This window comes from Mus caroli, unplaced genomic scaffold, assembly GCF_978045245.1.
Source record: "Mus caroli unplaced genomic scaffold, Mus_caroli_1 scaffold_10, whole genome shotgun sequence".
NCBI lineage: Eukaryota > Metazoa > Chordata > Mammalia > Rodentia > Muridae > Mus > Mus caroli.
This window is the reverse complement of record NW_028227265.1, coordinates 15260001-15272264: the sequence shown is the minus strand read 5'-3', so window position 1 is coordinate 15272264 and position 12264 is coordinate 15260001.

The following is a 12264-nucleotide window of genomic DNA, read 5'->3' as shown; positions in this document are numbered from 1 at the left end:
AACTCCAGGCCAATGAAAGCCTCTCTTTAAAAAAAGGTTGGTGGTGCCAGAGGAATAACATATAAGGTTGACCTTCACACACATGCTCACACATGTACACACACACACACACACACACTTTACCTTCCCTCGATTTCATGACAGTAGAGGTTAAGCTGGGTCAGCGGTCTCCCCAGGAGCTTTGCCATCCAATGGACCCCCTGGGATTCAGTTTGCAGCAACAACATGATGTAGGAGAAAGATGACTTTGCCAGTTAGATTCAAAAGAGAAAGCAAGCTCCCCTGGAGCCCCACTTTCTGTCTTCCTGTCTTCCATGAGCTACCATGTAGATATATCTGCAACCCAACCACAACCAGGTGGGTGGAGAAATCCCGCAAGGAAATGGCAGAAAGCAAAGAATGGTCAACGCCTGGCTCTCTGAGTGACCCTGAAGCAAAGCAGCCTGTTATGGGTCAATGATAGATGACAGTAATAAAATTCTGTCATCTTTCTGCATTGTAATTTTGGGTCCTTTCATTAAAGTACTGCTGCAACCCTAAAAAATATATATATATAATACTTGAGAACAAGATGAGTATTTATCCAAGTTCAAGGGATTGGAAGCAAAATTGCCATCCCCAGCTCTGACTCCGTGCGTGAAAGCCTCTGTGATGTGTGCGGGAGGGGGCAGGACTTCCCAAGCAACAGAAACAGATGAACAGGAGAGGCCCATGGACCTCCAAATATAACCAGCCATCTCCCAGTGTGCTAAAGGCAAATAAAACACCTATTTCGAGCACAAATCCCAAATCAGAGAGACAAGCATTTCAAACTGCATGCTTTGAGATCTCCTGTCTCCTCAATGGCCTTCACCACAGACTATGCCTCAGCCCAGCAGGGATTTCTTTGTTTAATTAGGATGTTAACTGTGCCAAGGTCAGAGAGGCTGGTAAGTGAAGCCATGTAACCACAACTCTACGATGCTAATTTCACATCCTACTGGGAAGTATTATTAGATTTTCTTAACTATATAGCTGAAACCTGATGCCCTCCCTAAACCTATCAGTCTGCCAGAAAAGTGTCCATTGCTGCTGAAGAAGTGTCCATTGCTGCTGAGTTTTGGTTTGTATTTTTTTTTCCTCTTGAGGTTGGCAGAGGCAAGTACCCAGTCCACTGCTTTATGCTCATCAATGTTTAAATGGTACAAATCTGGATCCAACCAGGAAAGCAGATGTTGGGTGAGCATCCCCATTAACATTCTGCAACTATCTCTGCATGAGCAGGCCTGAGCCATTTCTGGACAATTACAGAGGCATTTGCAAATGTGTATTTACAATCTGACAGCAGTGTAATTGCTGGCTAGATGGCTGACCTCTCTGGCGGTGCAGAAAGCCTCCCTTCACACTGTTGATGTGAACTACAGGGGCCTTGCTTGCTTTCCGGAAGGCATTGGGGCAGCTGAACTCTACAACCTGAAGACACCCAAGTTAGAGTGTGGATATTTATTGATAGCAGCATTATGGTTCCTGTCCTTTATTAATATTTTATTATAGCTATGTTCAGGGCTCTAATCTAAATATCAAATCTAGATCAAATCAAAAGAAGTTTTGGGGGCTGGAATGAGAACTTCATGAGCAAAGTTCTATTCTTAGAACCCATGGGATGTTTGTTTGTTTGTTTGTTGGTTGGTTGGTTGGCTTGCTTTTTAAAGTTAGACACTTGTTTGCAATCGCAGGACTAGGGAGGGGAAGCAGGGAGAACCTCACAAGGCTCATTAGCAGCCAGCAAAACCAAATGGGCAGACTCCAGGCCACTGAAAGACCTTGTCTCAAAACACAAGACAGTTAGTAACGTGGCTGCTGTCCAAGCATAACAAGATGGTTCAGTTTTTGTTGTTAGTTAGGTGTTTGCTGCCCAAACATAAGGAAATGGTTAAGTTAATAAAGTGTTTGCTGTCCAAGTGTATATATCCAAGTTTACCCCCCCCAAAAAAAATCTATATAAAACCTGGACATGGCAGTATGCATCTGTAAACTCACTGCTCAGGGTAGAGAAAGTGGATGCTATAGGCTTGCTTGCTAGACAGTCCAGTTGAAATGCTGGCCTTCACGTTCTATGAGAGACCACCAAAAATAAAACAGAAGTGATTGAGAAAGATTCCTGGAGGTCTGTACCTGGCTGTCCATGTGCAATCATGTGTCATGTATTGTGTGCATACCTGAACACACACCATCACACCACACCCATATGTAAACAAAGATAACTGACTACCACCTAAGGAACGATGCCCAAGGCTAGCCTCTGGCCTCCAAATACAGATGCATATGAACATTCTTCTCCCTCTCCCTCTCCCCCTCCCCCCCTTTCCCCCTCCCCCTTCCCCTCCTCCTCCCTCTCCCCCTCCTCCTCCCTCTCCCTCTCTCTGTCTCTCTCATTATGTGGATCTCAGGGAGTCTACACTGCTACTGACCAGATTAGTCTCAAGGATAATAGCAGTCAGGGTAATCACAGTCAGGTGCACACACTGCTGAAGACCTCAACACCAGGAGGATCTGGGTCTTCCTTTTAAATCCTGTCATGATTGGCATAAGAATCTGTTAGAATTGATGTAGACACAGAAGAGCAACCTGTTTGCCAAGTTATAAAGCCATCTAAGGTGCCCGTCAACAGAAGAATGGATAAAGAAAATGTGGTATACACATACAGTGGAGTTTATTTTAGTCATACAGAGGAAGGAGATTGTGTCCTTGGTAAGAAAATGGATGAAACAGGTGAGCATACTGCTAAGAGAACTAGGACTCCGAAAAAAGATGTTGTGTGTGTGTGTGTGTGTGTGTGTGTGTATACGGGTGCACCTGTGCATAAGAGAGGGGGGGGCTGAAAGATTACATAAAAATACAATGGAAAGAGAGGCCCATTGGTCGTGCAAACTTTATCTGCCTCAGTACAGGGGAACGCCAGGGCCAAGAAGTGGGAGTGGGTGGGTGGGGGAGCGGGTGGGGGACTTTTGGGATAGCATTGGAAATGTAAATGAAATAAATAACTAATAAAAATAACAACAACAACAACAAAAATACAAATGGGTAAATCCTGGCTAGTTTTATGTGAACTTGACATAGCTTAGAGTCTCAACTGAGAAAATTCCTGCAGACGATCAGGCTATAAGCAAGCCTGTAGGACATTTTTTTTTAAATGAGTGATTGATGGGTGAGGGCAACCCTGAGAGGGTGGTCCTGGGTTCTATAATAAATATGGCTGAGCAAGCCATAAGGAACAAGTGACTAAGTGGCGCCCCTCCATGGCCTCTGCATCAACTCCTGCCTCTAGGTTACTGCCCTGTTTAAGTGCCTGTGCTGACTTGCTTTGCAGATGAACAGTGATAGCATAACCCCAAGAAGCCCCTTCCTCCTCATGTTGCTTCTAGTCATGGTGTGTTGTCATAGCAACAGTGGCCCTAACTAAGACAGAGGGATATTTGGGAAGAGTCAGGAGAGGAAGAGGACCAGGGAATGCAAGCAAATTGGTCAATGAAAGTTATGATATGCTTAAACAAAAATTACATTGTGAACCCTGTAGCTCCATGCCTGTTTTTTCTTTCTTTCTTTCTTTCTTTCTTTCTTTCTTTCTTTCTTTCTTTCTTTCTTTCTTTCTTTCTTTCTTTCTTTCTTTCTTTTTCTTTCCTTTCTTTCTTTTTTTTCTTTCTTTCTTTCTTTTTTTCTTTCTTTCTTTCTTTCTCTCTCTCTCTCTCTCCCTCTCTTTCTTTCTTTCTTTCTTTCTTTCTTTCTTTCTTTCTTTCTTTCTTTCTTTCTTTCGAAATGTCTCAGAAAAACCAGTGCCTAGTCCACAATTCCTAAAAGAAGTCACTATTTGGCCATCGGGGTCACATGCCAGGATTCCAGCAGCCTGTGACATGCAGGAGTCAGTGTGGACTGCTCACATAACTCAAAACATCTCCTGTCTCCACTCTCTGATTTTGTAAGTGGTTCTCTCAAGGAAACAGCCTCAATGCTGTATCTCTGTAGCTGAAAGCACTGGTAAAGAACAGGAGGCTTAAGTGTGGGCACCACCTCCATCACCACCAGCCATGACTCAAACGTGTTTTCCATTCTCCAATGGAAGAATATTGTGTTTAGAGGGTTTGCTTCCCTGTTGCTGTGAAAAGGCACTGATCAGGTTTATTTCATCTTATAATTTCAGGTAACAATGCATTACAAAGGAACGTTAGAGTAGGAACTCAGTGGAGGAACCCGGAGGCAGGAACTGAAGCAGAGACCATGAGGAATGGTGCTTACGGGATCACTCTTCATGGCTTGTTGTTCAGACTGCTTCCTTATACAACCCAGGGCTCCCTGCTTGGTTGGTACCACCCATACTGAGCTGGACACTCCATATCAATCATACATCAAAAACAGGGCTCTACAGACTTGATTACTGATGGAGGCAATTCCTCAACTTAGGCTCTTTTTTTTTTTTTTTTCCCATATGATTCTAGCTTGTGTCAAGTTGGCAAAACAAAGCAAAACAAACAATCCAACCAACTAACCAACAGAGAGGTCACGGTATTAAATCAACCAATACACACAAGAATCTGAAGATAGTAAAGGCTTGTTGTCTTGTTATCTACTAAGTATGGCTGTTGTTTTGTGGTAATAGGATTGAACCTAAGCTCTCATCCTTTCTAGACAAGTACTGAACTCTCAACTACAGCTCCAGCCCTGCCACCATTTAACCCAGCTTGACTTTGAAGTCATCTTATAGCCTAGGGTCTTGAATTTGCCATCCTCCTGCCTCTGTCTCCAAAGTAGCTAATTATAATATTGTCATAATCGTAATGTATAATAACAATAGCAATGATCAGTGCTGTTTTTCTAGTTTAAAGCTTCACATTTTCCTACAATAGGCATTCTAGAACTTCTCAGCTCAGAGCCCTTCATACTTTGGTAATTTTTCCAAAGCTCATCAAGGTGAAAAACAAAACACCTAACAATTTTATTTGTTCTACAGCTCCATGCTAACAACTTAATATGTATTTATACTCTCCTAACTTGATAGCCATTGAAAATGCAGTTTACACACACTGAAAGAGAAATATGTTTTTTTTTCTTTCATTTCAGCCTTAACCATAAGGGCTTATCACTTACAATAAATAGAAGGTTTGAGTAAGTGCTATCAAATGATAGACTATAGGAGGGCAGAACTCAGATTGGGAACCCAGCAAAGGCCTTCAGGAGACTGTGGTGACTAAGCTGAGATGGGTGGTGAGATGACATTCAGGCCAGTGGCAGAGTGGCCACTAATGTAGACAGAGATTCATTAAACACGGATTCTAATAGTTGCCTTTGTATTCCTGTCACAAAATATGTCACCTTTTAACAGAGGAAAGATTTCTTTGGGCTCCTGGTTTCAAAGGGTCCCAGCTGCTTATCATAGTGGAGAAGGCTGGTAGAGAATCTTGGTCCGTGACAGTGGACATTTGTGTGTGGGCTGATTATGGGGTTGCAGAGAAGGACTCAGAGGGAGCAGGAGAATGAGGAGTTGAATATATACTTCACTGTCCCCTCTTCCCAATCCTCACCCAGTGAACTATTTTCTTCAGGGGGGTCCCATCATCTAAAGACCCCATACTCTCCTAAAGTAGCAACCCCCCTGGGAAGCTGGCACCCCAAAATGAGCCCGTGGAAGACAATTGTAGACCAAAACCACCAGACTGGTTATGTGTCCAGCCTTGTGCTTTTATGACTTCATTGAAACTTCAGGTCATTTTTTATAACAGGTACAGATATGGTATTGTCTTAGTTAGGGTTTTATTGCTGTGAAGACACACCATGACCATGGCAACTCGTATAAAGAAAAACATTCCACTGGGGCTGGCTTACAGTTCAGAGGTTTAGTCTATTACCATCATGGCAGGAAGCATGGTGTGTGCAGGCAGACATGGTGCTGGAGAAGGAGCTGAGAGCTCTACATCTGGATCAGCAGGCAGCAGGAAGAGACTTTGAGTCACCAGGACTTATCTGAGCTTCTAAGACCTCAAAGCCTGCCCCTCCAAGAAGGCCACACCTCTACTCCTTATGGACCTGTGGGGGTCATTATTATTCAAACCACCACAGGTGCCTATTTTTAGATGACAAAACTAGAAGGTTATGATCAGAGTTAATAAAGAGCAAAACCAACACCGTTACCCAAATGCACACATTTCAAAGCTCATGTTCTTTCTATTCTGCTCACTTACTCCAAGATGATGAGGGACTAGAAGGTTAAATTCACACTTCCTCGGATTCACCACATGTGTGAAGGAAAACACATTGAAAAGTTAACGAAGCACAGAACATGCAGAGTTTATTTTTTTGCCTAAATCATGCCCTCCAGTCTATTTGGCTGGCATTACACACAGTGAAAGGAGTAATTAGCTAGGGTGGCTTTAATTAAAATGAAACATACCAATTAATAAAGACAGTGCTGGCAATACTTGCTAATTTCACAATTCATTCATGTCACCAGAGCTTGGGATAAAGAATTTGGGTGGGGTCAGGGTTAGAGAGATGGCTCAGTGGTTAGTAACAAGTACACCTTCTTCAGGGCAGCTGAGTTTGCTCCCTAATATATGCATTGGGCAGCTCACAACTGCTAATAAGTCCAGCTCTGGGGATTCTGGCACTTTCTGGCACTTTGGGGGAGGGAGAGGGAGAGGGAGAGGGAGAGGGAGAGGGAGAGGGAGAGGGAGAGGGAGAGGGAGAGGGAGAGGGAGAGGGAGAGGGAGAGGGAGAGGGAGAGGGAGAGGGAGAGGGAGAGGGAGAGGGAGAGGGAGAGGGAGAGGGAGAGGGAGAGGAGAGGGAGAGGGAGAGGGAGAGGGAGAGGGAGAGGGAGAGGGAGAGGGAGAGGGAGAGGGAGAGGGAACTGAAATGATGAAATGCCCCCCCTTAAACAAGGTTATTAAATATAACCCAAGGGGCTGTTGCTTTCCCCCTCATTCACAATGGATTTATTGAGAATAAGATGAGTTTTCAGTGACTTTATGGGATGGTCATCCCCCAACCATCCCCAGTTATCTTAGCTGATCCAGCCATAGTAGGTCACGGCATCCACATCCTCTTTAACTGCCTTCAGTTTAATTGACTTCATGGACACCCCTGTACTGTTGCACATGTCAGTGTGACAAGCATCAAGCGGAGCCCAACCCCTCCCCCAAAAGGAATGATTTCCATACTGTGAGACCCCTCAGTCTGACTTCCCCTGACTTAGGGCTAATGGCAACAGCAAACCTGAGAGCAACCCCCTCGTTTGATGACTTCTTCAGACCTTCTTAAATAAATGCTGCAAATCTATCTTGTTTTCCCCAACACTTTGAACTATGCCAGAGTTGATGCATGCTTGAGAAAGACTCTGGCACAAGCCAGAGGTGAAAGGTTAGGTGGTCAAGAACTGGGGCAAATGTGTCTCTGCTCCAAGCAGTGGCGGCCCTGTTAGAGATTCTAACTGGAAGGAGGAGAAATATTTTCCGAAGCAATTTTAAGATCTTCTTTTTAAAGTCTCATCCTCAAGTCCATAAATTTTTATTTTATGGGAGTGGAGTTGGTCTGATGTTCCCTGACTACCACTTCGCTCTCCTTACGTCTTCGAGGACTCAGTCCACACTTCATCATGGCGTCATTGGCAGGGACATGCCATTTTTCTTTTCATTGATCGCTAATTTGAGATTTTAAGTTTCTGATTATTTTTTCATCTTGGCTTAGCTCCTATGTATTCCCTGACTCTAGGTCTGTTTCATTTCTCCCTACCTGCCTGCAGTTTCTCTTTTACACCTGCTATATTTTATGGTCCCTGGAAAGTCTCCTGGGGAGTGACCTACTTTTTTTTTTTTCTTTTTGCTCCACTATCAGTTTGTACAGCCCTTCATCAGGATGAATGAACCACTGAAGACAGTGGTAACATTTTGTGAGCATTCTCAACCTGTCATAAGCATACATACAACTATCTCAATGAGTTAAATAAATGCTGCAGGAAGATGTACCTGAATCCTATGTGAACAGAGTATATATGTAAATATATATACTTTAAAATATATTACAAAATTGAACATATATATTTAACATAAATAATATCGATTTATATTTATTATGTATTTTTATTTTACCTTATATATAATTTTGTTTTTATATTATCATATTATACATTATTAATGTATTATATATTTTAATATATTATGTTTTTAACATATTATATATTGTATACTGTCTATTATATCATATATTACACATCATACATCATATGTCACACATCACATGTCACATGTCATATATCATATAGCATAATCATAGTGCCTTAAAGCATATATTATATATGTATATAATATACATATATTATATAATCATAATCAATATATTAATATATTAAGATACATATTACAAAAAAATACACATGTGGATACAGTAAAACATGAAGAAAAAAGAGAGACAAAGGCTAACTATAAGGGATTGAGGAAGGACCGGTGACTGTGTTTGTGAATGTGATCTCACTTGGGAACAGTCTTTGTGAAGGTAATTGACCTAAGGATCTTGAGGAGGAAGGGTCCTAAGTTCAGTGACCACCATCTTTATAAATGAAAGGAGAAGCAAGCTTAAGACACTGGAAAGAAAGGCACATGAAGACAAGGACAGAGATCAGAGTGCCATTCCACAAGCCAGGGGATGTTGGAAGCCAGCAAGAGCTGGCAGTAGCATCCCTTAGAAAACGTGGGGCTGTGGCTGTCCATGCCCACAGTTCTGATTTCTGACCTCCAGCGTGAAAAGATTACAGATTTTCGTTGTGTGAAGCCACCGATTTTGTGGTAACTTAGGACCAACTGCATGCTCCTCTCCCTTTCTTAAGTAGCTCCCTATTCATCACTGCAGCTTCCCCTCTGTCTTGGGATTTGCAGGCAACGGGCCACTGTTGACGGTCTAGAGATTGCCATGGAGCCTAAACTCAGCTAATCAGATTTAATCCTACAGAAATCTTGGGATTAGAATCCAGTGGCACCAGGACCTGTTTGCCAGATGTCCAGAGGGGATAACAAAGTCACTGTCCAGATACACAGAAAAGCTGGGAATAGATGAACAGGCCTCTCTGGTGGAGGAGGTGCAGAATTCCTGAACCTCTGCATTTATTATGCACAATGGAACAGAAAGGCAGGGTGATTTCAGAAAGCCAAATTGAGGAGGTGGGCTTAGCTAACCTCAGCAGGAGCAGTCTCTCTATATAAAATCAGTCTTTAGGCCATAAACATTTGGTAGAGAACGCTATGGTGGACATTTTCTACATGTTACATCAATATTCACACTTGGACTAGGAGGAAAGGCTTCACTATTTCCTTGAGCCCAGGGAAGGATTTGTCATTTTCCCATGGGTCTGAGGCTTCATTTCTGGACATCATTGTACCCATGACAACAGCACACATCCTCTCGAGACTGTTTGTACTCAAGATGTCCACAGCCTCCCATCCTTCAGCATCCAGTATGTCACCAAATCCTACACACTTCACTCTCCGATCGTCCTATTCTCATGTGTCCCGTCTTTACTGAATCAACTGAGTTTAAGTTGTCAGGGATTGCCTGCAGGCATCTGTCTACAAGCTATTGCTTAATGCTGTCTTTCCGCTATAGTAGCAGTACTCAACCTGTAGGTTGTGATCCCTTTGGGCAGGTGGCTTATCAGATATCTAGCATATCAGATGCATTATGCTTCATAGCAGTGGCAAAATTATGGCATAGCAATGAAATAATTTTGTGGATGGGGGTCACTACACATGAGGAACTGGGTTAAAGGGTCGCAGCATTAGGAAGATTGAGACATCATTGCTGGACAGCAATGGTTATTTTTCAACATTTAGACAGTGTCACATTTTGTGTGTGTGTGTGTGTGTGTGTGTGTGTGTGTGCATGTGTGAGTACACATGTGTGTGTGCATGCATGTGCTTGAATGTGTGTGTGTGTGTGTGTGTATGAGACCCAAAGGCCTCTCATTGTTTTTGTAATTAAAAATACTGGTAGGATTTATAAATTCTCTCTGTCACTCCTGTGTGACTCTCAAGTTTTGTGCTGTGCCGGATGCCATGCATTCTCTCTCTATTAATCCCAGCCCATCAGAATTGGCCTCTCGGTTCAGATTTTGGACGCCATAGGACTCCCAGACAAGCTGATCCCTCCAACCCAGAAGTATTTCACATTTCGACTTTACTAATTGATGTCCTTTCATCAGTCTCATTAGTTCATTTTCTCTTGGCACCATGGACCTACCCTTCATAACTCTTGCCCCAGGGATGGCGTGATACTCTTTATTCATTTCTTTGATTGACAGCCCACTCTCCCTTCAGATTTCAAACTTCACAAAAGCAGGATCAGGTCTCCAGTTTGATCCACTACTGTACTCTAAGCCTTGGCCTTGTAGTTGGCCAATGATTGAGGTTCCATGGATACCAGTTAAATTTTAGAAGTACAACTTCACGAGAGATAGCTATTTTTAATTAAATGGGAGGTTTCATTTGTTATTAAGCCATTGAACTAAGAAAACCTCAAACAAGATCTGTCCAGCACACTATACCCAGTACACGTCAACCTCAGGCTGCCAAATGTCACCATTAACCATTCCTACCTCCCTTAAATACTCTAGGTAAGGTGCTCCCTGGAAGGTAGACAGGAGTGAGCAGCTCCTGCCTTTAACCAGTGCTTATCTTGTAACAGCCATTTTCACACTTCATTTTCTTTGTGGGCAATGACCAACCAGGAGAAAAGAGCTAGATATTTTACATCTGTGGTGGTTTGACTGAGAAATTTCCCTCCCCCACACAGGCCCCTGTATTTGAATACTTGATCCCTGGTTGGTAGTGCTGTTAGAAAGGTTGTAGAACATTTAGTACTTGGAGATTTCGTGGAGGAAGTATGTCACAGGATGGGCGGGACTTGTGAGTTTATATAGCCTCTCTCAACTCAAACTGGCTATCTCTGCTTCATTATCTGTGGGTAAAGGTGTCATCCCTTAGCATCCTGCTTCAGCTGCCTGATGCCACTCTCCCCTCCCCCCCCCCGCCCCCGCACCCTCCTAATAGATTTCTCCTTTGGAACTGTAAGCCCAAATAAACTCTTTCTTCTGTAAGTTGCAATTGGACATGGTGTTTTACCCAAGCAGCAGAAAATTATAATACATCATCCTTCTAGAACCAATGTCTGATTCTTGGATCTGAAGTATTTCCTGAAGTTTCATTTATTAAAGGCTCTATTATTCTCCTGTGATGCTGTTGAGAGAGGGTGGAGCCTTTAAGAGGTGGGGCCCAGTGGAAGGAAGCAAGGTCATTGAGAGCAAGGTCTTAAAAGAGGATATTTGGACCCCGATCCCTTCCTCTATCTCGGCTTCCCAAGTATGATGAGGTAAACAGGGCTCTTTCCTCTTACGTTCTGATAAAATACTCCAATGAAAGCAACTTTGATTTTGGTTGATTTTGGCACACCGTTCAAGGTTACAGTCTAGGCAAGAGAGTCACAGCAGCAGGAGTGTGAGGCAGCTGTCACATCATATCTAGTCAAGAAGCCAAGAACAGTGAGCTCAAGCTATGTTCAGCTCTCTCTCCCTCTACTTATGCAGAGCAGGGTCTCTTGGTTATCTTGTCTTAGTGACAGATAGCTAACTAGCACACTTGGTGTAGATTTGGGGAGCATTCCGAGTCAGTTCTAAATGAACTTGTCCTAGATCCTTATATTTTAACTCTAGCGTGAATTTCAGTATCCTTGAGATTTATTCAAATGTTTCAGGGCTTCTCTTTCTTTTCATAACCTTCAATTTCATTTCTAGCGTCAATGACTCTTACTTCTGCATTCTGTATCTCAAATTCTTTTTATCCACCCCCCCTACACAAAAGTCAACCAAAATCCTAGATAGGGGCCACTTCTTCTTGATTTCATTAATATGTTTTTATGTAGCTCAGTGATGGCTTAGAGGCCCAGGAACGTTAACGACAGTTTATATCACACCGTACAAGAACAAAACTTAAATCTAAATATCCTACTTTCTTATCTTCAAAATGTCCTGTCCCAGATGGATGCTGGGTCCTGATTGGGCAGAAATGACATCTTTACACTTCTCTTTCCTCTCCTATTTACATCTACCGCTAACACCATACTCACTTCCTTTGAAGGGGTATATCTATTTGACATCTGCTATCTCGTACCCATGATGATTCATTCTCAGCCTCCAGTAAGCTTAGCACTGAGTTGCCTTAATATAAGCATTTGTTTGTGCTACAATGGGTCCAA